The 27,844-nt window shown below is 42.9% G+C and overlaps 1 long non-coding RNA gene and 3 other non-coding genes across 4 annotated transcripts; all 4 read left to right on the top strand.

The window, feature by feature from the left end:
• Nucleotides 1-894: 894 nt before the first annotated feature.
• trnaw-cca lies at nucleotides 895-966 on the top strand. The gene has a single exon. It is a non-coding gene; the product is annotated as a tRNA-Trp (tRNA).
• Nucleotides 967-1,624: 658 nt separating this feature from the next.
• trnaw-cca lies at nucleotides 1,625-1,696 on the top strand. Its single transcript has one exon. It is a non-coding gene; the product is annotated as a tRNA-Trp (tRNA).
• Nucleotides 1,697-2,646: 950 nt separating this feature from the next.
• trnaw-cca lies at nucleotides 2,647-2,718 on the top strand. The gene has a single exon. It is a non-coding gene; the product is annotated as a tRNA-Trp (tRNA).
• A 9,321-nt stretch (nucleotides 2,719-12,039) lies between these two features.
• LOC118221764 lies at nucleotides 12,040-27,522 on the top strand. The gene is made up of 2 exons (XR_004764173.1): nucleotides 12,040-12,165; nucleotides 27,410-27,522. It is a non-coding gene; the product is annotated as an uncharacterized LOC118221764 (long non-coding RNA).
• Nucleotides 27,523-27,844: the final 322 nt, after the last annotated feature.

Below are 27,844 nucleotides of genomic sequence, written 5' to 3'. Positions count from 1 at the left end.
AGCTGTTTATCTTAGTTGACTTAGTTATTGCCCTTGTACCTACTCAACTATTGCTTGTTATTATTTTGCATAGACTGCTTCGTTGCTGTTTTTGTTTGTGTTAATCAGATTAGCCTACAGGGTCCAAGTTAAACTACTCGGTCGTTCCCTGCACTTGGAACTGTACTTCCCTCTAGGGTTTTCAACACACTTGTTCCTGGTTATGGTCATACACTTTGTCGTACGTCGCTCTGGAGAAGAGCGTCTGCCAAATGCCCGTAATGTGATGTACTGTAATGTTATAACTGCAGCACTGAGCTTCAGGAGGAAGTGAATTTGCAGCATGTGCAGTTCTCTTAGTCCAGCAGACATGTTTCCTCCTGCCTATTCAGTGCCGCGTACGGTGCTGTCACTTCCACACATTCCACACCTCGCGCATGTGCAGGCCCGGTAACTCAGACGAGTCGCTGCTGAGCCGGATTGTTACTTTAATACTTTGCCTGGGATTGGGAGGGCTTCTTGTGCTTTAACCAGTAGATGAGCTTTGTGTGTTGCGTTCCATCCAGCTAGGTTCCAAACACATACACACACACACACACACACACAGGCACATTCACACTCAGACACACGCACATGCGAGCACACGCACACACAAACCCCCAGCCGCAGAAGTTCCCTTTACGCTTTTTCATTGATACTTCTATTTTCTCTTCCCTGGCATAAGAGGTGGCAGAAAGAAACAAAAATCTAATTAAGGAAAATAACTGTTAAAATTTAATATTTGAGGAAACCCCAAACATTGGAACATTTTGGTCATGCTGTCTGTGGTTGTAGTCCAGTGAGTCGCCCGTATTCAGCAGCAAAGCGAGCCGTGGCTAACTCCAGATAGCCGTTGTTTTCCCTTTGTGTGTGTGTGACCTTGTGGCGCAACGGTAGCGCGTCTGACTCCAGATCAGAAGGCTGCGTGTTCGAATCACGTCAGGGTCAGTCATTTTCACACCGGTGTGTGACAACATTGTCCTCTATGAGGTGTAGAAAAGTCTCTGGGGTTTGGGATTTGGCCTTTCTATGTCCAGTGGTTTACCTGCTGACAGTCATGAACTTGCTGCTCTTAGATTAATAAATGGATGGCTATGCTCAGTACAAAAGTATTAACTTTAATATGTGAGCAGCACAGCAGGAATCCAACAAGGAGTTTTTGGCACTGCTGAATGACACAGCTTGTCCTGATCCCAACTGTCACACAAAGCACTCTGATTAAACAGCACGTTTGCTGCACATGTTGCTTCTATGGTTCAGCAATTCACCTGAGAGCCTCATTTTGCTCTCTTCGCCACTATGGTCACACTCTCATACAGTATGTGACCCAACGCATGAGAGGCGAGTACCATAGAAAAATCACTATCCAGTCAAAATGGAGTTAATACCGGAATCACATTCCTGAAGATAGATCTACCATTCACCTGGATTTCAGAACTCAAATGAAGGAAAATAACTGTTAAAGTTTAATATTTAAGGAAATCCCAAACATTGGAACATTTTGGTCATGCTGTCTGTGGTTGTAGTCCAGTGAGTCGCCTGTATTCAGCAGCAAAGCGAGCCATGGCTAACTCCAGATAGCCGTTGTTTCATACTTGGTGTGTGTGACCTTGTGGCGCAACGGTAGCGCGTCTGACTCCAGATCAGAAGGCTGCGTGTTCGAATCACGTCAGGGTCAGTCCTTTTCACACCTGTGAGTGACAACCGTGTCCTCTATGAGGTGCGCAAAAGTCACTGAGGTTTGGGATTTGGTCTTTTTATGTCCAGTGATTCACCAGCTGACTTTCAACACTACTGTGACACCCTCAGAAAAGCATATGCAAGGCAAGAATGAAAATGCCAGTCTTCAATAGGTGATAACACGTACAGCTTTTGGACAAAACAGGGCGGGGATGCAATAGCCATGAATCTAACCAGGTATTCAATCAAGGAATCAAACACTGATTCACAAGAAGAGAAAGCTTTAGGAAAATGAGACACGGAAAGAATAAAGCCAAATATTTCAGGAAAGCGGAAGTTTTGGATTGCTGAGAACACGTCGTCTGATCACACATACACCAGCGTCCAGCAGCAGCGAGACACAGCCGTGGCCAACTCCAGATAGCCGCTGTTTTTCTCTTGTGACTCATGACCTTGTGGGGCAAGGGGAGTGTTTCTGTCTCCAAGTCAGATGGTTGGGTGTTGAAAGTGTGTTGGGGTCAATCATGCAGTTGGGGTTTACTCAATAGAATGATAATCAAAAGTAAATTAAACAGCACGTTTGCTGCACATGTTGCTTCTATGGTTCAGCAATTCACCTGAGAGCCTCATTTTGCTCTCTTCGCCACTACGGTCAAACTCTCATACAGTATGTGACCCAATGCATGAGAGGCAAGTACCATAGAAAAATCACTATCCAGTTAATACCGGAATCACATTCCTGAAGATAAATCTACCATTCACCTGGATTTCAAAACTCAAATGAAGGAAAATAACTGTTAAAGTTTAATATTTAAGGAAATCCCAAACATTGGAACATTTTGGTCATGCTGTCTGTGGTTGTAGTCCAGTGAGTCGCCTGTATTCAGCAGCAAAGCGAGCCGTGGCTAACTCCAGATAGCCGTTGTTTTATCCTTGGTGTGTGTGTGTGACCTTGTGGCGCAACGGTAGCGCGTCTGACTCCAGATCAGAAGGCTGCGTGTTCGAATCACGTCAGGGTCAGTTGTTTTCACACCGGTGTGTGACTGCTTTGTCCTCTTTGAGGTGCAGAAAAGTCTCTGGGGTTTGAGATTTGGCCTTTCTATTTCCAGTCATTCACCTGCGGACCTTGTCACTATTCTTAGATGAAAAGATGTGTGGCTACGTTGAGTACAAAAATATTAATATTTCAACGCAACAGCAGAAATCCAACGGGGAATTTTGGCACTGCTGAACAACACAGCTTGTCCTGATCCCAATTGTCACACACTGTACTCTGGTCCCACATTTGTTTTGTTCGGGATCCAGGACCCGTGACCGGGCCCGGCCTGCATGTGTCAGAGGCCTGCGGTGGTTTTCCACTGCCTGATTTGTTGAGCCAAAATGAGTGTCAGACTGTATCAGCTCAGCCCTGCTAGCGCTAGCCTGCGACTCAGAAGACTGAAGGTACTGCTAACAACCTGCAGGGCTGTACTTCTTCCATCGGAGAAAAAGCTAAAGACTGTGTCAGCATTGCTGAAAGAAATGCACACAACAAAAACTGTGTGAAAACTGAGACAAACAGAAATAAACGAGTCTGATATTTGGAATAATAATAAATGCTGGTCTTGCTCCTATGGTTCAACAGTTAACCCTGAGAGCCTCACTACTGTTAAACTCTTATGTGTGAGTCAATGTGGACTAGAGATACATGTTATGCACTCAGCCATTTCACCAGAGAGGCTAGTACATTAATACCAGAATAATATTCCTGAAGATCATTCACCTGAATTAAAAAATTCAGATCAGCATAAATAAAAGATATTTTTTTAAATACGGGTACTAGTTGGTCTTCCAGTGTCTGACAGGATTGTTTGCAACCCTGAATACATATGAGGACTGCAAACAACAGTGATAATAAATAACCAGCGATAAAAAAATAAGGCTTTTTGACAAACAAGGAAATGATTTGAAAGGAATTTTGTCATTTCTAAACATGACAGCTCATAAATCCCACGTCTTGCTTCCAGTTCCTTTATCCATTTGTCCAGTAGGGACAGCACTGAGTCTAGGCTAGGACAATGGCAACAATACAATCCTGTCTTGCTTCAACTGCTCCAAATTTTGAGTGTTTTTCCAACTGACAGTCAACATTCGTGCTTTCCATCTCTGTTCAGCACCACTCATGTCTTGCATGTCTTGTTTACTGTCTCACTTTGATTGCAGAGTGGGCAGAATTGGTGTCTTATTACATGACCACAGATAGTCCGCTGGGTTTTTTTTTTTTTTTTTTTGCCTGCGCGTGTGGATTTTCCAGCTTGCTTGCAGCGGTAATCCATACGAGGGAAATTTGTGATGGTTTGTTTTGTTTGTAGGGGCCGCACTGCACGGTGGTTTGGGATGAGTTCATCTCTTGAGGGAGAGGCTGAGGGGGAAAGATTGTTCCCACATCGGGCTGGGAGAAGGGAGACGTCCGCAGATGGCGAGTCGTGAGAATGAGTTTATCGCGAAGCAAACGGCCTCCGATCGTTTCGGCTATTGAGATAACACCCTGGGCGGGGTGAAAGGGTCCCCTGCTCGTTTTGAAGTCCCCTCAAGAGCAGTTGTTGGTCATTTCCTTAATGTTAGAGAGAGATCGTGCTGATGGGACCATCCATTGAAAAACATCTTGTTTCTCTTGCCAATGAGAAAATTCTATCTGGCCCCTCTTGGGCCCTTTCCAAATTTTCTTGTTATTTTGCCCGGATGGAGAGTGAAACGAGGTTTAGGCTCAGTCTGCACTGCTCTTAAATGTCTTGGTGAAGTCCACCACTAATGAGATCCAGGCATAGATACTTTGGGATTTTCTGGAAAAACAAACAAAAAACAAAACAAAACAAATCAGGACACCTTTTGGAGCTTAGCTCTGAGCCATGTAGACACACAGTGAAAAATAACATAAAGGGGGGGGGGGGGTCTGCTGCTTTTAGCTGTCTCTGTGAATGTTGCACACGCTATCCCTATGCTATGGTTTGGTAATCCACCCTCTCCTGTAGTTTGAGCCCTGCTGACAGGAAGCATCAGGGTTGACGAAACAGCGCAGTTAATTGAGAGACAGAGACTAAAGGTGGCTGCGCACTGACCCAGCGTCCCTCCAACGCACCACAAAACAAACGCTCGTCAGCATTTGCTTGCTTTTGTCTGTAGCCTTTTCTCCTGATTCGACATTTTCATTCGCTGTTGGGTGGTGCTGTAGCAGTCGAGCCTACTGTGAACCAGAGAAGCTCAGCGAATTACACACTTACTTAATAATAAAAAAATGTTGTAAATGTTTTTTACAAAAAGTTTTGTTGATCAGAAAGAGCTTACTTTAAAGCTATAAAGCTAATCATGTGATCAAATATGCATTAAAAAAAGCTTTCTACATAAGCTTTCCTCGACATGGAAGTTATTGTGTCTATATCTTGATTACTCACTTCTGAATGATATTTCATCTGTTGTTGGACATTGAGATTGTCATGTGTGGTGTTAAAGGAAGGAGCAACTGTGCTTTAATCGCGATTGTGTTTGTTTATTAAACAAAGATCGGCTATGAATTCATCTTGGTGCCTTCAAAGTAGCAGCTAAGGCCCGGTGGAAGCCAGATCATTCTTTAAACTCCTATAACAACTGTAGAAGAACAATTGTCACAGTACCCTGTGCTGTATCAGTGTGTTTTCTGGGTTTTTTTTTTTTTGACAACATGTTACTTTCACAGATTTTATATCCACTGTCTGCTTTCAGGGACAGAGTGTGCAGACTCCTTCAGAAGAGAATGCAAATGTCATGCAGATGCAGCCAAACTGTTCATTTCAAACTGGATCTGCATCTATTCAAAATGGCTTTCGTTCACTTTGTATGTCGATCAGACATAACTCTCCATCGTGGTCAATGAGGACATGAAAATCAACAGCGTTAAGTGGCAGCCAAGCTCTGCCGTTTGTTGAGGTTGATTAGTGAAGCATGGGGTCGGGAGCGAGGTGTGCCAGTCTGCTGGCACACCCTGAGCTGTCCTTTCAGAAGAACAACATTCACTTCCATATTCTGACTGATATTAAAAACACGCTCCTTTGGAATTTTCTTATCTTTTCTTTGCAGCACCCAAACACTGCAAGGCAGACCCTTGTGATACACATTCACATTCATTCTGAATTGTGTGGTTTTTTTTTTCAGATGTTATTGTTAGACCATATCAGAGTCCGGGCACCAATGAATAGAACCGTTGGACCATATTTGCGTGGCATTTGCATTATTTTGTTAAGGTGGTTGCAGACATCCTCTTCCAGGCTAATGCTGGCCAGAATTGGCCAATTTTGCAATATCAAGCTTAAGCATTTTCCTTAAAGGCGTAACTGTATGATGGTTTTGGCACGAAGTGTAAGAATTTAGGGTTGCTCTGTGATTTCTGCAAAGGATGGTGGAGGAACAGGATCACTTTCATATGTGTTATTCCAATGTACTCTAGTCTGAACCTGACAGCTAAGGGACAGATTCCACCACACATTAAGTCCTGATCAGGTGCTTGCACACACACACACACACACACACACACGCACACACACGCGCGCGGCAGGGCCTTTCATAGTCTATAGAATGTGATAATTCAAAACGAAATTACTAGTCAACAGTGGCTAAGGTGCATTGTTTAATGAGTATGACAGCCCTTCTCTCCGAGATGACTTACAGGAAGTCAATCAGTTTCACCTTCATGACCATGAGGCAGTCTGTTACTTTTATTCCTAGCTTTTAGGATCAATCAGCTCCTGGAGTAATCTGAATGAAGTAACCACTCCTGGAAATGGGATGGATGTGCTGTTTGGGATCTGAATTCGGGCAGATGAACGACCAGTTCCTAGTCTGCGGACCGACCACATCTCCACATTTTTGCCTGCATTTTCTCTCGGTTATTTGGCAGCAGCTCAAGCTGGGACGCGTTACTTCACAGCCCAGCATCGGAGAAAGTCTGTAGCTGTCACCATTACACTGGGCATCGTGTCTAATGACTGATGAAAACAGGCAGACCCAAGAGACAGAAAACAGCTGTAGTTCCCCATCGCTGACAGCAAAAACCGTCACCCGATTCCCCAAAGCAAAGCTGACAGGCTCTGCACATGGCAAAAAAGATGCCTCCTACCTCCAGAGCAATAGCATAGCCTGATGTCACAAACTCCAGACTTATGTGATGTCGTTCCGCTGTGAAACGAGTCCAGCCGCAGACACGTTCTGCCTTGACCTCACGTCTCCACTCTTCTTCTTTTTAATTTCTCAATGAACACCGGCTGCTGACATCATCTGTCAAGTGCAGAACTTCACTATGAATTAGCCCAGGGGGAGAGCGGAAAGATACCATTGGTCAGGACTGAAAAGTTGCTTTATGTATATGGTGGCACCTGTCCCTTAGCTGTCAGGTTCAGACTAGAGTACATTAGAATAACGCTTATCAAAATGTTCCTGGGAGAGTCTGTTCCTCCGCCATCCTCAGCATAAATCATAGCAACCCTATATTCTTATGCCAAAACCATTATACAGTTATGCCTTTAAGGAAAATGCTTAAGCACTATTTTGGTATTGCATGGTATTGGGCCAATTCTGGCCCGCATTAGCCTGGAAGAGGATGTCTGACCGGTGTGCAACCACCTTAACAAAATAATGCAAATGTCACACAGATATGGTCAAACGGTTCTATTCATCGGTGTCTGAGCTCTGATGTGGCTTAACGATAATGCAAGCTTAAAACCCCCAATTCAGAAAACTCCAATAAATGTATTAAACAGATATTAATGATTCACTGTCCTGCATTGAGTGTTGCACTGTGTATTTGCAATGATCCAGACCTCTGACACTCTGTACTTTTCTAGCTGAGAACCCACTGAAAGGTCAATGTTATTACAACCAACTACCAACAGGAAAATTTTGCACAACCAATTTTTGTTGGCTAGCTGTTACAACATGATATAATGACACGGTAAATAGAATGATACTTAGCAAAGTGTATAGTTCAACCACCCTTAGCTGCTGAAATTTAAAATGATTTCCTCCTCAACCCAAGGGGATCTATTCCACAAAATGTCTGCCATATCCACCCAACTCACAGGGGAGATTCTATAACTACTGTTCTTCCTAGTGGTGGCAGAAGTAATAATGATACTCATCATTCTTATTTGACAGCATAATTTATAAACCTTTGTTTTGTTTTGTTTGAATCACTATGTGTTTAAAATCATTAAGTGTCAATTCAAATTACCACAGTACACTGTAGTGTTTAATCTTTATAATTATGTGTGTATTGCTACCGTTCCAGGTATAGTATGCCAGTAGTCTAAGCACATCATTGAGTAGGATTGGTTTGCTGGTGTAAGAGAAAGAGAAGAAAAAATACTTGCTGAATTTCACTTTTTGCTTAAAATCCCTGTTTTAAGTTGATATATGATATGATCTCACATTCTTCCACATTGATATCATATTTTGTTTATTTTAGACTGCTTTGTTGAATTAAATTTGGATGGTTTCAACATTTTTGTTTTATTTACAAATACTTTAGGTTAGCATACCAAAGCAACACGTTTCCGGGAGAGTAATGTCAATTGCATCATCTGAAGTTGGACAGCTGGAATGTAAAAAGAATCTCGGTCCTCTTTTAACCTTCGTTTCCCTGGTTTGTTTTTCCTAAGAAGAGACAAGAAGCAGTTGTTCCCCCTCCCCCTCCCCTTCCCCCTCCCCCTCCCACCAAATGCATGCCTTCCAGCTCCCTTCATGCCCCCCTGTACGTGGGGTCACTTTGTGTTTGAACCCCCCCTCCATATGAAGGAACCACTGACTGGGATCTAGGCCTAAAATGTGCAAAAGGAAAAAGATGAGGGGGTCACAGCCCAAATGTGGTTTTCTGTGTTCTTTTTTATTTTTTATTTATTTTTTTAATTATCACTGATGTCATTGTTTATGGAAATATAATAATAAGAGACTGGCTCACATATTAATGTCATAAACATCCACCACAGCTCTTTGGTGGGGGGGGGGGGGGTAGTGTGACCTGCTATTAAATTTATATTACTGAATAACATTGGGTGGTCAGATGCCGCCTGGTGTTCATTGTCTGTGGGAATGAAGCATTGCAATCCTCATATTTAATAGGAACATGGTTGAAAGGAGAAGAAGGGATGTTTATTTGAGGATCTCGGGCCACCTGAGGTTTTCAGCCAGACTATAATACCATGCCTCCTATATTCCCACGGGGACAGACATCTGCGAAACATCCCCTTGAAGGTATGCGGCCGTGTGCGTGAAGTGTGATGGAGGAGGAGGAGGTGGAGGAGGAGGAGGAGGTGCAGCAGTGAGGCCACGCACCGAGGGTCTGCAACGCATCTGAGGCTGTCAGCCCTATCACACACACACACTCACACACACACACACACACACACGCGCGCGCGGGAGGGCCTTTCATTCACGCGCCAGCTATACGTCCACTTGTGAAAAGTAATGACCAGCACGTTTCAGACTGTTTAGACTAGAGGCCACAAGGGCTCTACTCTGTTTCTCTCTCGCGAGTGGGGACGAGGTTGATGGTGCGGACGTGACTTTTCATCCCATTTTTTATTTAAACGGACGAGGCTCCGCTCCAACATCTGCGTTCGCGGCAAGCGGGAAGTGTAGATACGGAACGCCCATTGTTGCGATATGAAGGTTTAGGGATGGGACTTTTCGCATTTAACAACCGGCCTCTGGGCATTAATTTTGGCAGTGCCTTCCAGAACCCGGTTGTGTGGTTGTATCTTAAGGTCACTTTCACCTGTCAGCACCACTCAACTCAAAAGCGCTGCCCACACACTTGAACGAACGAAAGCAGTTCACTTGAAATTCGTTCTGCTGGTCCCCCCCGCCCACACAGGCACAGCCTGCAAACGTGTGAGAGAGTCGGGGAGTGATTAGATGAGTGGAAATGAAAGAGGAGGAAGAGTGTGAGAAAGTGTGTGAGCGGTGTTCTGAATGGCAGTGTCTCACACACTGCGGAGAGTTTGTGCTTGCAGCTGGGTGCGCTCGAGGGTATCGCTCAAGCAGCGACAGAACCTCTGCTTATTTATATTAATATAATAATAATAAGAGCGTCTCTTCCCAAGCTCACATTCTCTCATGGCTATGCTGCAGTTCAGGTAGATGAAAGAGGATGAGCACAAATTAAGTTTGCATGCAGTGAATTTATTTTATATGAATATATAAATATTAATTTATATGCTACACGGACGGAGTGTAGCACAGTGGGTAAGGAACTGGGCTTGTAACCGAAAGGTCGCAGGTTCGATTCCCGGGTAAGGACACTGCCGTTGTACCCTTGAGCAAGGTACTTAACCTGCATTGCTTCAGTATATATCCAGCTGTATAAATGGATACAATGTAAAATGCTATGTAAAAAGTTGTGTAAGTTGCTCTGGATAAGAGCGTCTGCTAAATGCCTGTAATGTAATGTAATATTAATGCATTTAAAGCCGCGTTTCCACCAAAAGTACCCGGAACTTTTAATCCCAGGAACTACTTTTCAAGGAACTAAAAGGTTCCTTCAGCCCATTGTTGTCTGCGTTTCCACCGCGGTCTAAAGTCCCGCGAAGATTAGGCAAATTAGCCCACTGACGTATGAAAAAGCGACATTGTCGTCGGTCCATCTGTTCTATGATTTCTTCTGTAACCCCATACTACCACCGAAGTAGCCTACATTATTTTCTAATAACCGGGACAGTCCGGAGGGGTTTATTCCACTTATATACAACGGGTTACCAACAATGACTATATATGGTTACTTTTGTATTTATTGATTTTTATCGATTTAATCACCTGGAATTGAAATATTCTTCTGCAGCCGTTTGGGCATAGTTGTCAAGCAAAACTGTCGTTGGTAGTTGAACTTGGACCGTTGTTATGCAACAAATAGGATATAACAGGCCAATAGTCAGATTGTAACTGTTTTATATATCCTCTCAAACACATTCATTATGTTTTTATGCAAACATTCACTTTCATGCCTTGACATCCGAGGCGACAGAATGCATTCACATTTCCAATATAACTGGCAACAACAGCAGAAAACATGCACACGTTGTAAACAATTTGCTGTTTGATTACTTTCTCATCGTCAATTCCATATAGGCTAATCGCAAAATGACAAGAATAGAACGAAAACTTGGACTTGCGTGAAAATTTAAATTAGCAGTGGTACAGCCACCGTTTGCTTTCCTTCGAAGTTACTGCTAGCCGAGCAGCGAAGTGTGCCCTCCAGATGTGAACCATGCACCATAAATTAGTCCATAGTCTTCCTGGTCTTTTTGTGGAATTGAAGAATGGCAGAGTAAAATTACGGCAGTCTGAAAAAGCTAAAGGGACGATTACTAGATTTAACCTGTTATTTTACCCTGACAAAAAGTGCGGAAGGTGATTTCCAGTTTGCTTTTACTGTATCACCAATGTGAATTACGCAGAACTACCGCATACCTCACATAACTGTATCAAACGTTTTGAGTCAATTACAACGGGCTAACAAAGAAAATCCGGAAGAAAATATTCAGCAACCGAATTAATCCGTTTGAATGTTTTGGTACGTAATATGCTGTCCCAGCACGAATGCTTAGCATTTTATAAAACGAATACTAAATCAAGAAAAGAACAGAAGAGCACACGTTATAATTCCAAGACGCTGGCAGGCTATAACCAAAGCTAGGCTACTGCACCGCATAACATACAAGTTTGATTTGAAGTTATTATGAAAATAAATCGGTTGGCGGCTGCAGATTTTGAAACATGGCGGTTGAAATAAAACACTGTAAGTAGTCAACCAATCAATAATTTTCAGCGCTTGCGCCCCACCCCAAAGGTTCCGGTACTTTTGGAAAGTACTACCCCCCGAGCAGGAACTTTTTTTGGGGTAAAATAAAACCCCCGGAACTAAATTTAGACCCTAGTTCCTGCGGTCGAAACGCACTGAGTTCCTCAAAAGGTTCCTAGTTCCGGGGTAAAGTTCCTGCGGTGGAAACTCGGCTTAAGTAATTTAAGTAACATGGTGTGTATTGTGTCAAAATATTTGTGCCATATAATGGTCTCTATGGTTTTCTTTTTCTGAAACTTATATTTAACTTTTATTCCCAATGTAATAAATGTCTCGCTATCAGATGCCATTACATCACTAATATTTAGCTTCACTTTGATGTCTATAACGGGGGCACGGTTCTGTACGAGTCAACTTTTACTTCAAATGCTGTGTGTCATGAACTACAGATTTTATCATACCAAACCCCCCACCCACCCACCCACCCGTTTTCATTCTGCCTCAGTCTATGACTGTGTCTTTGCTTGCGATTACCGTGGGAAAGATATCAGATCCAGGCAGCTCACCATTAAAACAGCTTGTCTGAGAGTTCATGGACGTCATTGGTTATTCTTCTTTTTAGGAGCGACCAGCTGCACAAAGTCTCCTCTGCATTGCCATAGGTGGTGCGTATTATGGGGTGGTGTTTTTCTGAACCTGCTGTGCATATTTTTTAGACTTTAAAAATCTAATTGTTTGCAAACTTTTATTTTGGTTGCATTATGATTTTGTATGTCTGTCTTATGGGTCACAGCCCTTGATTAGCTTTGTCAGCTTGTTCTTAAGTAGCAATCTGGGGTGAAAATACTGCATTTACACATTTTTGGCTCAAATTCAACCTGAAATGTGCTATTAGGTGTTTGTGGCTACCTTTATTTTGGGAAAACTCAATTGTTGATGCTGTAGATTTTTTTTTGGATTTGATTTACACTTATGTAAATTTTTTTTATTTCTGAAAACTTTGTACCATTTTAGCTAGTTTAGTGAAACATTTACTTATCACAATATCGACAAAGTGGTGGCATTCATCATCATTTTCAAGACCTAGCTAATTGCATTTGGTTTTGCCAACCACCCTGTCCATATTCAGCTCAGAAAAAGACAAATGATATTGATAGTTGATGACTGCTGTTTCTTTTGCTAGCTGCCAGACATGAATTCATATACAGTATGGCTTTGGACAGTATAAGGTGTTGGCTGCATTAAAAGCTGATACACATTGCATAGCATGTGTTGTGCCAGCTTGTTGACTAAAAATAAACTGCAAGACCTCTTGCTTGCTTTGGGTTCCTGGGTTGCCATCACCTCATCAACACATCTTTGAGCTTGTGCTACCTTATATTAGCATGCATGAGCCAGTGAGGCTCTTGTGGAGTGGAACTGGACAATTTGGTATGAAAATGGATGGAAAGAAAGAAATTGGCAGATTGCTACCACTAGGCTGCATGTAGCAGAGTTTCGTGGCAAGTGGGGCCATGTCTGTTGTTTATGACTGCAACATGTATAATGGGAAAAAAGCACATAAATGCAGAAGTCATGCAGACGTTTTGCTGAATGTACTCGGAATGATACTGTACCATAAATAGGCAGCACTGAAACTTCCTGTCTGACCCAGTGTGCCTCGGCACGTACTGGTTGTGCATGCAATGGCGTTAATTTATAAGCTGCTTTTCTCTGCTTTTTCAACGCATACAGACACTTGCAAGCTTACCGACACTCTTACAAACGCTTCCCGTTTTTGCCTTTCGCCGTTGCTGTGTGAGTGGGCGAATGAAGAGGCCTTCATTGTTTTTATTTTTATTTATTTAACCTTTATTCACCCAGGGTAGGTTCACTGAGCACGGATGCTCTTTTGCAGGAACGCCCTGCTTCACACTCATACACATTCACACCTGGGAGCTGCCCAGCACAACCACAATTCTCTATTGTTGGCCACTGAGCAGCTCCAGCTGTAAAGTGCTTTGTGCAGCAGTTTCTGAGTAAATGCACTGTACACTGGTAAATGCAGCCCATTTACCATGTTATAACAGTCAGTGGCTCCCGTGACTGAAGGGTGAGGGTAGGGGAATTCGGCTGAGGGTGGGGTGGGGTGGGGGCACCACGGTGGATTTTCCCCACCCTCATTGCACAGCGCGTACGCAGCAGCGGCAGCAGCGGCAGCAGCAGCAGCTCCAGACATGCAGCCCTGCCTGAGGCCCCGTCACGGACTGAGCCGCTTCTTCAAACCTGGGCTCTGCAAGGCGGACGCCTCCTGCACAATGAAGGCTTGCCTCCTCACTTTCGGCTCTTCGGCCCCCTGCGCTGACAGGCTGTCCCCCGGGAAAGCCTCGGCCACTGAGACATTCAAGCAAAAAAAAAAATATAATAAAATACAGCTCGGCGAATACAAAGTGCCCTGCAATTTGTGCGCAAAACTAGCTTGTCACAGACTGCGTCCCAGACAAGTGCATTCTTAATGTGCATGCAATGTAATTCCCAGTTACCTCCCTTTAGTACCTGGCATGCAATGCAACTGCCAGAAACCATGGAAGAGTCTGTATTTTGACTTGTCTGAGGAGATGCGAGGAAGCATGAACCCCTGCATCAAACTGCCCGTCCCGTTTGCAGATCAAACCATTGCTGTACATGAGTTGCACACTCATGTGTTTGTTTGTTTTTTTGTGGCAGGATGGAGCACTGCCAGTTCCGTTGTGCTCTGAGAGCCTTATTCATGAAAGATGAACCCGTGTACACTTTGCAAATGGGCAGGCAAGTATATAGATATGGTAATAAATAATCAGGCAGGATTGTGTGGGCAGATTGTTGTTGCGCAGAATGCTCAATAAAGCTTGGAGGAAAAGGGAGGTCTAATTTTCAACAATTAATGTGTTATCTGATAACAGAAGACCTAAAACTTAACCTAAAAAGTGTCGTGGAGTTTGTTTTATAAAACATTGATGTTGTGACTGTGCCACTCTGAATGAAAAAAAGTCCAGCATACCCTGTTCAGCCAGTGGACATTATAGACTCTGTAGGCTCTAACCTTCCACCGTCAGGACTAAAGGGAGGGAATTAGAGGGAGGGATGTAGAGACAGACACCTCGTATAACAGTGCAACTTTGAGCCATTTCTCTTTCAAAAGCAATATGTTAATGACAAAAAAAAAAAAAAAACAGACGCTGTTTATAGGTGGTTGGTTCAAGGAAAGTAAGCACAGAAATGTCCTGAGCTGTTTTTGATTGCATTGCTTATTTCTGTGTAATATCAGGTTATGCCAGGAAGTCAGCCTCAAACACTCCATCTGTGGCAAATCTGATGTCCATATTACTCATATTTTGAAATGAGACAGCAAGACACACAAATAATCCAAAATCCTTCATTGCTGCATTATTTTGTTTATATCCTCGGCAGATAGTACCAGTATGCACAGCATGTTGCTTCTATGGTTAGCCATTTATACAGCTGACTATTTACGAAAGCAGAAATACTAGATGTACCGGAAGCACAAATAATAATAACTTATTACTATTAAACGTCCATTTTTCAGTGAAGGAAGTGGGGCCTGCACTTCATTAAACTATACCCAGGGTTATAGCATCTTGTAAAACAGCTATTTAAAAAAAAAAAAAAATCATTTCCAGGACCCGAGAACCTTGGAATAAGAAACTTCAATTCACACTGAAATTCAAGACACACATAAATTCAAGACACATATCCCAAAATGTCAGCATGTATTTAAGCAATTGATCCCTATTACATTTATTCTATTGCATTATTATTTATTAAATTTTTTGATGTTAATGGAATTATCTGTTTTAATTGGTCATATACAATGTTGTGTGATTAAATTAAATTATTTTTCACATAATTGACTGACACCCAAGAAAAATGGTACTGCAACAAAGACATTTAATGGAGGTTAAATAGATGCTTGTCTAAATGTCCTATAATAGCTGACAAGCAGAACACGTCTTTTTTAAAAATATAGAACTAGGTTACGTACAGGACTGCAGGGTGCAAATGTGTTAACCAATGCATATATGAGGTGTGAAATTTTTTGGGTGGAGTAATTGATACACCGCGCACAACTGCTATATTTAAACTTGAAATCATAAGGGGGCTTTCAAGCGATAGTCAGTGTCAGATCCTTAAACTTTCTCAAAAATAAAATTAATTACATTGCAGTTAACTATACAAATTACATGTAATATGTATAATAAAAAAAAAGAAATAGATTTTCACAAAGATAAAATTCACATAGATAAAATTAAACAATGACTCCGACACTGTGTCTACGTCAAATTCCGATTGAGGGCAGGGCCATATTCCAGTAACTGAGAAGGGCCAGAGCTTTCTGTAAGTCACGTGAATGGTACATGAATGCCGGAAGAGTTTTAATACTGTCCACTTGGGAGGTTTCTCGTGCTGTTTTATTCTTCACATTAATTGGTATTCTATTCAGTATGTTCAGTAACAGAATTCAGTAATATGTTTTGTTTGTATTTCCCCTCAAAATAACTGAATAATGAACCGTTCTTAAATATTTTCTTCAATATTGTTGCAGCCTTACATTTACAGTACACACCAAGCATAAACCCTCAACTTAAATAAACAGTTTACGTTTTGTTAATATCTTTATCGGTGATAAGCTATTTGTATACACGGGTCAGATTATACCACCGATGGCCTAGTAATATTAATATTATTAATATTAATCCATTTTTATTAATCGTGGTTGTGCTGTATATCCCACTATATCTCTTGGTGCTCCTCTCACAGCAGTTACCTTCATTACCTTTCCTGACTGACGGTGGCGTGAACAACAGTTTGGCTGTGGAGCATCCCTGCTTTGGCACAGGATGTGTTCTCTAACTGTTTTCCGGGGCTCGAGTTAGAGCGTGTGCTGTCAGAGGAGAAAATAACAGTCCTGGAGCTGTCCCAGAAATCCTTTCATCTGTGACTGACAGTTGCCAGGGAAAGATGGGGCATCGAAATGCCTGGATGCATATTACATTACATTACAGGCATTTAGCAGACTCTCTCATCCAGAGCGACTTACACAACTTTTTACATCCATTTATGCAGCTGGATATATAGTGAAGCAATGCAGGTGAAGTACCTTGCTCAAGGCTACAACGGCCAGTATCCTACCGGGGAACCGTACCTGCAACCTTTAGGTTACAAGGCCAACTCTTTACCCGTCATACTGCACTGCCGCCCTATCCTGTACGGCTGGCCGATATGTAGCCTTCATCGAACCAAAGCTGGTTCACCGTTGCTTCTACCATAAACGGAGGCCAAACAGGAGACATTTTAGTGGAAAGTGGGCTGGAACTGAGAGAAAAAACGGTGAGCCGCATTCTTTGTTGGACACGTGCGAGGGCCTTGTGCTGTGGATCAGGGGCCTGACAGCGGGTTCGAATCTGGACCACCGCCGAGCAGCAATTCCCCCATGAAAGCGGCGGATTAGAGCGACAGCATGCCCGGGTGTTTCGGGGTCTCGTAAAGCCCTCTATTGTGGAGGGGAATCCGTCGCCCGAAAAAGGGGCGGGAGCAGGTGTCACAACACGTCTCTGTCAAGAGGTGAAAGCGTTGGGGAGAACGCTAATGCTGAATTGATCCTGTCAAGTGGGAAATTACCCTCTGGTCAAATCCCCAGGGGCGCACAAAGTAGGCAAGGTGTGTTGTGAACCAGTGAATTTCCCCGCTGAGGAATTTCTCAATGCTTACAGCTCCACTCATTGCATCTGCAGAGCTGACAACTAACTGTTTCTGACAGGCGGGGCATGAGGTAGCTACCATTCAAAAGGATTTGCATGGAAGGCTTTCTCACTCCTCTTGAGCTTTCTGTGCTGCTGGAAGAGAGAGGTTATTGTTTCATTGTGAAGTATAAACCACAGAACACATTTACATTTGCAGCAACGTGTTCCACCAAAACTGAGCCAAAATGTTTTTTTCTTTCTTGCTGTTACTGAACTATTATAAACTGGTTTTTAAAAAATAAAAATAAAAACATTTGCAAACCAATTCTGTAAGCAATCACAAATTATTTTTAAAAAAAAATTGAAATCATGGGTAAATATATGCGATGAGGAAATGAGCTGGTTTCATCTTTGATCTTTGACATTCAGCCAAGGTTAAAAAAAGCCTCTGAAGACAAGTGAGTTTTTGCAAGCGCACAGTTTGTGAAGCTAATGACAAGGCGGCTCTTGATTGCTTGTGTTTCAGATTTTTTTTAAACTTTTTTTTTTTTTGGTTTTATTTGGGCTAGTGTCTTTGTGTCTTTTTTAAACCTACTGAACGAGGGAGAAATAGGGGATAAGAGGACGAAAGGGGAGCTGGGACGGTGGGACCCATTCATATTATATATTAAATGAGATATGCCAGTGGAGCACTGACAGTTTGGAGCATTAGCCTCTCAGAGTTAGCCCTCAGGAGGCCTTCTCACCTCTCCGAGCCACTCACTGCCTTTTATCTCACGACTGAAGTGCAATGCTCACTTTATGCCTCCAGGATATTTGCGCTTTGTTATTCTCAAGCTAATATCGTGCTAATGGGTTCTTCGCATCAGACAGGATGCAGTCATCATTGATGTGCCCATTGTGTCAAATACGAAACAAATCATCAAATCTAATCTCCTTTTGTCTGAGATGTCGAATGTATCTCGGGGAAAGTGTTCTTAAAATCTTTATTTTTTCGATAGTTGGAGCACAAATTTTGCTCAGAGAGAAATTTTGGCTTCTATCTCTATGCTGGACATTGGAGATAGAAGGGCTGTGGAAAGAATTATAACATCATCGACCACCAGAGTTCAGTGCTTGTAACCAAGTGCCCAGTCATATGTAAATCAAAGCCTGGGGTAAACAAAACGTCCTGCTAGATCTCATGACAACCAGAGTCATTACCACCAACCACATAAACTGAGCTCCCAAGCTTAAGTATTGACTTCGTCCAGAGCTGTTTTCATAGCCCTTACATTTCATAAATCCCCCTTCTCCCAGGCTCTTTTATTCTCCACTTTCATTTTTTTTGCGGGTTTGGGAACAACGATTGAAATTGTTATTGGAAATGAAGCTAGCTAACAAACCGGCCCCTTCTGCATTTCTGTGGTAGAGGGAAATTGGGGCTTTCACATTTGTGTGTTTTTTGTGAGGGGCCTGTTGTCAAGAGTCAGCGATGTGAAATATGAATTCAGCCAGTCTTTTTGCACAGGAAGTTGAACTGTACTCAGTCCGGAGCACTTTCACTTCACAAGAAAAAAACATACAAAACAACAATAGCACAACGACGTGGTGAATGGTGAAGAGTGTAGTTAAATGGGGTGTTCTCCAACCACGGGGCTAACTAGCCCCCAGAATGTGCAACCACTTTGACTCACGCAGAACCCAACTTTCTCTCTCCACTCTGGTGCCTGCCAGAATTCCAGAGCTGTAGGTTTTCTCTCTCTCCCCTCCCCCCCCCTCTCTCTTTCTCTCTCACACTCTCTCTCTCTCTGTTACAGCTGTACCCTCCAACTCCAGTAAGCACACAGCAACAGTAACCTAGACAACACATCAGGCCAGTTTGCGGGACAGATGGGGGCCTTGATCTGGCCTCACAGATCCAGTAATGACTCTCTATAGGAGGATGTTTGGGAGCTGAGGGTAGAATGTTGGGTGGAGGCTCTGATTTGTCAGATTGGTGGCTTGTGTGGCTGTAATGATTGTGCCTTTTAATGAACAACAGATCTTCCAAAGTTTGGTAAACATGTTGTATACAGTTGCATTTGGCTTTTAAATATTAAATGTTGCCAATAAGTAGACAACCCTGTTTTAAGGAGGGCCATTTATATGTATACATTACTGGCGTAATGGCTTCTCATGATTGGATTTTGATCTTACCTCATCCTTCCAGTCTCTCACACGCTCACAGAGACAAGTCTGCCCATTGGTGCCTTCAGTCTGTGTTAAGCTGATATAATATCCCACCTGAACGCCTCGTCACAGTCAAGAGCTCAGACTTAGGCAACCGCTTGGGTCTGGTGAAGAATGAGCTGAAAAAGCAAACTTGCCATGTTGCCTTAAACCGGCTGCCCTCCCCTCCCACTCCCCAGGAGTAACCCACCCATTCTGGACCTTATCGTCGCTTTTCTGTCAAACACTCGTATCCTCACATTGTACTGAAAGGGCACTGAAACCACAGGGGTACAGCGAATATTAATCAAATCTTGCTCTTCCCCTATAGCACGAAAGGGGAAGTGAGTAATCGGGCACAGAACTTTAGGTAGAAAGTAAAGTCCAAAATGATACACAGATGTACTTGAACTGTACACCGAAACCCACAATTTGCAGACAAAATTTTAACATCATCTACCTCAACCCTGGAGGTCATAATTATTCAATCTTAAATTTTTTTTATATATCCGTAACCTACATTTGTGCACTATGACTGCTAAGAAAGCAAGCGTAACCAGAGGTGGGTAGAGTAGCCAAAAACTGTACTCAAGTAAAAGTATTGTTACTTTAAAATAATAATGACTCAAGTAGAAGTAAAAGTAGTCATCCAAATAATTACTTGAGTAAGAGTAAGAAAGTATCTTGTGAAAAGACTACTCAAGTACTGGGTTACTTCATATAATCTGATTTAATGTTGAAATAAGCAGAGCAAGATGAATGTAAAAATCCAAATGTCCAAAATATAAAATTGTAAAAGCTTGTCCAATAGAAATAAACAAAATATAAAATAGCCATGTGCAAATTCAAATATGGCCTAAATCATATCCCTTTAAATAAAACAATACACAGGAGGTTCATCAGAAGAGGAGGATTTTCGCTTTCTGTTGTACTCTATTAAGTCTGTATACCTCATCAGTTTGTTGGGGTGAACCCTCTGTTGACAGAAAAAAAAAATCAATGAGGCTACATGGGATTTATCTATTAAAATAGACTCATCATCACAACAAAGAGGAACCTGCTCAAATTCAAACAGAAACTTTGTATGTGGAAAACATAATGCTTTGTCGCACCATTATTGTACCTTATGATGCACTTATCCACAATATTCCAAAGTCCCATGATTCCTTGCGCGGAATATGTGCAGAACTTCCGGTTTAGCGTAAACAAACTTTATGTATGCTATGCAATGTTCCAGCACTCAAGTCATGACTGTTGCATGCTTCACAAAAACTATTACACTACTAACTAACGCTTACATTACAGTGTGAAATTTCCACATTAATACCAGTAACCTATTTAAACACACTCAATTTCAAAAATAACGTATATAACAAAGTATTTTGAACAATAATAGCCTACTTACATAGCAATGATGAATTCTTATCTGTGTTCAGTAGATGGAGACAGAGACAGTAAATCAACAATACAGTTCAATCCGCTTCTGTTTTGCTCCAGAAAACGATGTCAGCTAGGTCTATCAGCAAACATGCGGCTTAGCTATGCCCAGAAGTCCTCAATAATGATAGTATTTCCCAAGAAATTACGAATAATAGTTGACCACGTTTCGTGAGTGAATGCATAAGTGCGATGATAAGAAAAAATTCGGTTACGCTGACCTAAAAAACGCTATTCCAAAAGCAAAATTAGACATGTTATAGTATACATCGTAAGAAAGCTTATACTCTCACCTACTGAATAAATGAATTGTCAATCAAGCCAGACTGTACTAAAAAGGGCGACAACGCCTTAAACAAGGCGTGTGGTATAACATAGTTTGAACGTGAGGCCAGGGGTGTTCTCCCTCCTACGAATCACCCGCCATTGTTTCAGCCATTGTTGTCGCCCACTCATCCTTCTGTGTGCTGTGACTGGCTACGTTTGATTGGTGAAACGGAGTCATTTGGGGTTGTGACAGAGCCAAAGCAAAGACCAGTCAGCCTCTTTGGCTGAAGTCTCTCTGAGAGAATGAAACAGAACATGCATTGAATAAAAAATGGGTAAAAAATAAAAGTAAGGAGCGGAATGTAGCCGAATATAACGGAGTAAAAGTAACATTTTTTCTTCGCAAATATACTCGAGTAAAAGTGAAAAGTATGTTGCATTATAACTACTCTTACAAGTACAATTTATTCAAAAAATTACTTAAGTAAATGTAACGGAGTAAATATAACGCGTTACTACCCACCTCTGAGCGTAACATTACTGTGGTTGTAATATCAGAGCCAGGTAGTACTACTGGGGAGATATACAGTTTCATGGGGTGAGCCAAACTAGCCATACAAAAGGCCAAAGGTTTAAGGCCAGACAAAAAAGGCTCAATCCAGTTTGTGAACTGCAAATGATCAAGCTGGGCAGTGCAGTGCATACGAGTTACCTGTGAAGGACCATGCAGGGTAGCACAGTATGGAAGCGTTATCTGTGAAGGACCATGCAGGGTAGCACAGTATGGAAGCATTACCTGTGAATGACCATGCTGGGTAGCACAGTATGGAAGCGTTACCTGTGAATGACCAGGCTGGGTAGCACAGTATGGAAGCGTTACCTGTGAATAACCATGCTGGGTAGCACAGTATGGAAGCATTACCTGTGAATAACCATACTGGGTAGCACAGTATGGAAGCGTTACCTGTGAATAACCATACTGGGTAGCACAGTATGGAAGCATTACCTATGAATAACCATGCTGGGTAGCACAGTATGGAAGCGTTACCTGTGAAGGACCATGCTGGGTAGCACAGTATGGAAGCGTTACCTGTGAATAACCATGCTGGGTAGCACAGTATGGAAGCGTTACCTGTGAATAACCAGGCTGGGTAGCACAGTATGGAAGCGCTACCTGTGAATAACCATGCTGGGTAGCACAGTATGGAAGCGTTACCTGTGAATAACCATACTGGGTAGCACAGTATGGAAGCGTTACCTGTGAATGACCATGCTGGGTAGCACAGTATGGAAGCATTACCTGTGAATGACCAGGCTGGCTAGCACAGTATGGAAGTGTTACCTGTGAAGGACCATGCTGGGTAGCACAGTATGGAAGCGTTACCTGTGAATAACCATGCTGGGTAGCACAGTATGGAAGCGTTACCTGTGAATAACCAGGCTGGGTAGCACAGTATGGAAGCGCTACCTGTGAATGACCATGCTGGGTAGCACAGTATGGAAGCGTTACCTGTGAATAACCAGGCTAGGTAGCACAGTATGGAAGCATTACCTGTGAATGACCAAGCTGGATAGTGTAGTATGTATGATTTGCCTGTGAATGACCAAGCTGGGTAGCATGACTCAAAGGGAAAGTTTCCTTTGAGTACGTTTCACACTGAAATGGAGTTCAGTGCTTCACCCAACAAGGAACAGACAACAAAAATCTAATGACTAACTTCACCTTTTGAGGTTTTTATTGCTTTGTGGTTAGTCTTTAATAAAACACTACAGTCTGCAGTGTTTTCACTTACTGACTTACACTGTCGACATCCTGACACAGTTTCTGCTCTGTTGTTTGAATAGCTTCCCCGCTACTTGCCGTCTTTCCTTCAATAGGTCTGATTACTCACAGCGTGTGTCACTTTGTCTGCCCCCAGGCACCGGGCTGTAGACGGGGGTTGTTGGGTGAGATAAGTGTGCCTTACCTCACCAAATTAAAGAGATTTCCATGTCCCAGCCCCCACAGAAGGAGGCTTAACTCTGGTGCATGTGTGCACGTGTGCCAGGCTGAGTAACTCCTCCTTACGTACAGTTTCCAGTATACAGTACGGTCACTGTCATTACTATTAACTTATCTTACACACACCTGCTGACTTATACAGCTGTCATTGTGTTTGTCTCTGTTCACCTATGGTTTTATGAGACACAAGGGAGACAACATGTTTTATGTAGTCTAGCTTATAAAAAGAGCATAGAATAGAATATTTTTGGGACAAAGATTCAAAGTGAAGGGGGAAGTGGACTCTGAAAAAATGACACCATTGAACATGAACTCTAGTACATGTACTAGAGCCCACTTTTTTTTTTTTATAAGTATAGACATAGAAAATAAGGCAGATAATACTGGATAATGACCATCTGTGTTTTGATATAAGCTGTATTTCAGCAAGTAAAAGCTTGTGAGATGGAAGGTTTGATGATGTCATGAGTGTGGCAGACAGGTAAGTCAGGCTAGCGCTCTTGAACATGTTTGCATTCATTTAGAAAGGTGAGGCAAGCTTAGACTCTTGTCCTAGCCAGGCATGAATAGCTGATCAGTTGAATCGGGTGAATTACTGTCGGTTTAGAGCAAAATTCCCTGCACTAGACACTTTAGAGCAGGGCTGCACAATCCTGTTCCTGGAAATCTATCGCCCAGTAGGTTTTAACTCCATCCCTAACAAAGCACACCGTATTCAGCAGCCAGAGAATCAGTGTATACATAATATACAGAATCATACATCTATGTGTATGCATATGTATGACTATATATACAATACTCTTATTGAGAAAATACTGTTTTTTTAAATTAATTTAATTCAGTTAACTTAATAGATAAGTATTACGTTCCTGTCATTTATGCTGTTATTGCTGTTGCTGCTTGTTTTCTTACTGTGGTTGATTACTGTTATCAGTTGTCACTACGCTTTGGCAATATGTATTTTTAAATATGTCATGCCAATAAAGCATTTGAATTTGAATTTGAAATTTGAATCAGGTGTGCTGAATCAGGGTTGCAGTGAAAACCTGCAGGACGGTAGATCTCCAGGAGCAGGGTTGGGCAGCTCTGCTCTGCTCTGCTCTACAGCATACACACTGGGCTGGGGAAAGCAAGCAGCAGGAAGATGTAGTAATACAGCTGGAGAAATGAGAGAGAGAGAGAGAGAGAGAAAGTGAGAGAGAGAGACTCCATCTGGGGTCCTACCCATGGCTCAACCACACTCTCCACACCAACTCCACTTCCAGGAAAAGTGCAGCCGGACTGTTTAACCGCCTCGCGGCCGGCTCTTATCGGCTTCCTGCTTCCCCGCGAGGGTTTCGCGGTGCAGCTGCAGATAGGGGAGGTCGCCTGGTGTCGGGCCTGCCTTCCGTCCGGAGCTGAGCGGCCCAGATACAGCCGCGGCTGCGGGCCGTCAACCGCCCGATCGCATTGCACAACCCCCGTTACGCGCTGGATCGTAACGGGGGCGAGGTTGTGTTAAAAATGAAAACTTTTAAGGATGTGGTTTTTTTTTTTTTTCTTGGATGCCGTCGTTTTAGAGTACACTATGGAGGCACGGGCAGTATTGGATGTGAGAGGGATCGAAGTGGAGCCAGTCTCTAAAGTGACCAAAATGAATCACTTCACCTTCACGTGCGCATTGAGTCTACAGGCCCATTCTCACTGTCAAATAACTGAGTTAGGAGTTAGGTTAACATTATTAATGAGTAACTCCTCCATGAGCTGTACATGCTTAAACTACCCTATTAAAGGACAACTGTGCATGCTTAAAATACCCTCTAATTGGACACTTTACAAAAATAATTTAAAGAATATAATTTAATTTAGAAGACAAGAGAGACTCCTTCTTTAACTGCTCCAAATGAAGGGTGCAAACTCTTTCCCTCTGAGCTGCATGCGAAAGGAACATTGTGAGGGAATGGGAAGGAGGAAGGGAGGGGGGGAGGTCAAAAATAAAAACAGTCCTGCCTGCAGACAGTTATCTTATCAAGCCATCGAACGGCCTGCGTAATGTCCCCCTGTCCATTTAAAGGGATGGCTATTTTTGAAATTTGTAAAGGCATTACATCATTGTTCTTGGCAAGTCAGTGCAAACAATTTGGGCCTGCTGACGGGCAGCTCTCTAACGGGTCAGAGATGTGGGGACCCGCTGTTGCTGAAAGGGTCAGGGGGGAGGGCGGGGGAAGGTTGGGGGGCTGGGGGGGCGGGATTGTTTTCCAGTGGGCTCCATGAGTTCTCTCGCAGAAAAACAAAAGGGATAGCGCGAGGAACTGGCGCGGTTTTGCCTTGGTGAAGACTGGTGATTGACTGACTTGCTGCAGAGGCTCAGACTTCAAATTGCTGGGAAGAGTTGCCTGAACCAGCAATGTCTATGGAATGCGACACTGCAGGGGTTCTTGACTGGCTTCTACTCACACATCCCACTTTTGCAGAAACCTGTGGGACCGTATGCCTGTGTCTAGAGAGACACAGAGGTGATGTGTTTTGTAGTATTGCAAGGGGAAGGAGGGGGGGGTTATGATGGTGGTGGGGGCAGGGGGGTTTAGGGTAGTGGGTGGGGGAGGATGAGAGTTTGAACTAAAACCTAATTCACTACTATTATTTCTGGCAAACAAACTGACAAATGAGCATTGTGTGATACTGTAAAACAACAAACCAAATTACTTAGATTTTTTCATGATAAAAACTTATGACTTTGGGCTGTTACATCGCTGCACTAAATCTAACAGTTTTCACTTTCGCAACATTATAAGAGATCACTAAGGGAAAAGACAGTAAAACAGAGCATGTGGGTTTCACACAAGAGTGGGATTCAGGAAAGGGCAAGGTTTAAAATGTAACAGTTTATTTAGTTGCTGCTTGAGGTTTTTGTCATGCATGATAATTTAATGTACCCTAGAAACAGAACTTTCCTGGCACCATAATGTTGCAGTGTGCTCTCTGCTAGGTAGTCTTACATTACAGAAGAAGTATTGGGTCTGGCTTTGCAAGGTAGCTAACTTCCTGTGCAATTCAAAATGATGTATTAATAGCATCCTCATTACGATCATTATTTATGTTTGGTTTTGGCAATAAAGCATATAGATTATTGATTGATATTTGGAAACAGTTTTATCAATTGGTCACTCATAAAATATCACTGACCTTCATACTCACAAGTGACATAAATTTGATTTAGGTATTAAGAGAGTGATATTTGTAAAAGCGCTGTTATTTTCCGTTAATATCACCCTATTTAGGCATGTATGTCTTCAGACAGTAAAGCGTATGGATCATAGTTTCAAGGTTTGTGGCATCAGTATAATGAATTGATCACATATCATGACTGACCATGATAACCCATAACAACATAGACTGTTGCATAATACATCCACGACATCGGCCAAACAGCGAAGAAGGGAAGTGAACACCGGCGACAAGAATGTGTCACCTGCCGTATGTCAAGCCTGGATAAAATCAGCACAGAAAGTTCCGCTTACAAAAAGAACAATTCTGGCGCTCCCTTCCCAGCCTGGCGGTTCCAGCCTGGCAGACGGCCGCGCGCCAGACGGAAATGGGAAAATGGCCGCCACGCCGGAGCCCGGCACTTGTTTCAAATCTTGTTTGGTCGTGTCTCGAAGTCTCTCAGCTGGCTTACAGATGATGGATTATCATTTGCCCGTAACCTCTCGTTTCTCAGCTTCCTGGGTCCATCTGATCCAGGAAAACCAATCAATATATAATGCGCACGTTATGTAAAACAGGATATGCTGCCTCTCAGGGGGTGCATCCAGAGAAAGAGCTTGTCCTCAGCACAGTGATGTGCCCAGAACCCTGCCCGAACCCTGTCTGTGCCAATGCTAACTGTGGCCAGGAGTACAGGGCTACACATAATTAGCCACAGCCGATCCAAGGGAGGGAGGATTTCTGTTAGCAGGGTATTCTCCAGCAATCGCGAGTCCACTGTCAGTCACCGACAGACTGCCTGCTCTAGGTGTGAAAAGTCAGCTGGTGGATTCTGAAGAGAAAGGGGGCAGTAGCAGGCTGGATGTATGCCAGAGGGCATCCTGGGTGATGGAGTTTAACCTCCAAATCGGCAGGATACTGCAGGGATTGGCCTAAAAATAACATTTGGCAATCCAATTCCAGCAATAAAGGAAATTTGAAATAAAATGATAAAAACAAGGCATAAACGGAGATGATGGTATTCCTAAATGGTACGGTTACTTCATCGATGAGCAGTTGTATCTTGTCTATCCTGTCATAATTCTGACATCTTCCCCTTTTTTTCAGACATGCCAGCTGTTGCTCAGGCCCTGAGGCAGAACCAGCCCAGCGTCATCATGGGAGAGACGCTTCTGTTGACTCCCCCTGGATTTGTATATTAAAGAAATGTGGCAACAGTTTCCCTGCTTCTCACTGTACAACCTTCCACTCGTGTGAATTTATGCGGTTGTATTATTCGACAATATCTCGAAGCACCGATAAACAACATTAATCAAATCCATATTAAATTCCTCCGTTCTTTTTTGCGGGGCTATGATTCAGTAACAGCATGTTTTATGGCTCCTCGTAACCAACAAGGGGTTTTTTTTTTCTCTTCTCTCTCGAGGGGATATAAAAATGAAGGCATTAAAATCTCGTCAGAACCCTTTGTTCAGGCCCGTGATGTCGAAGCCCACACTTTCGGCAGCAGGCCGGGTCAGGCCCTGCGCTGTCGAAGTGGAT

Source organism: Anguilla anguilla, chromosome 2, assembly GCF_013347855.1.
Source record: "Anguilla anguilla isolate fAngAng1 chromosome 2, fAngAng1.pri, whole genome shotgun sequence".
NCBI lineage: Eukaryota > Metazoa > Chordata > Actinopteri > Anguilliformes > Anguillidae > Anguilla > Anguilla anguilla.
The sequence above is the reverse complement of the archived record's forward strand: the minus strand, read 5'-3'. Positions and strand labels throughout refer to the sequence as shown.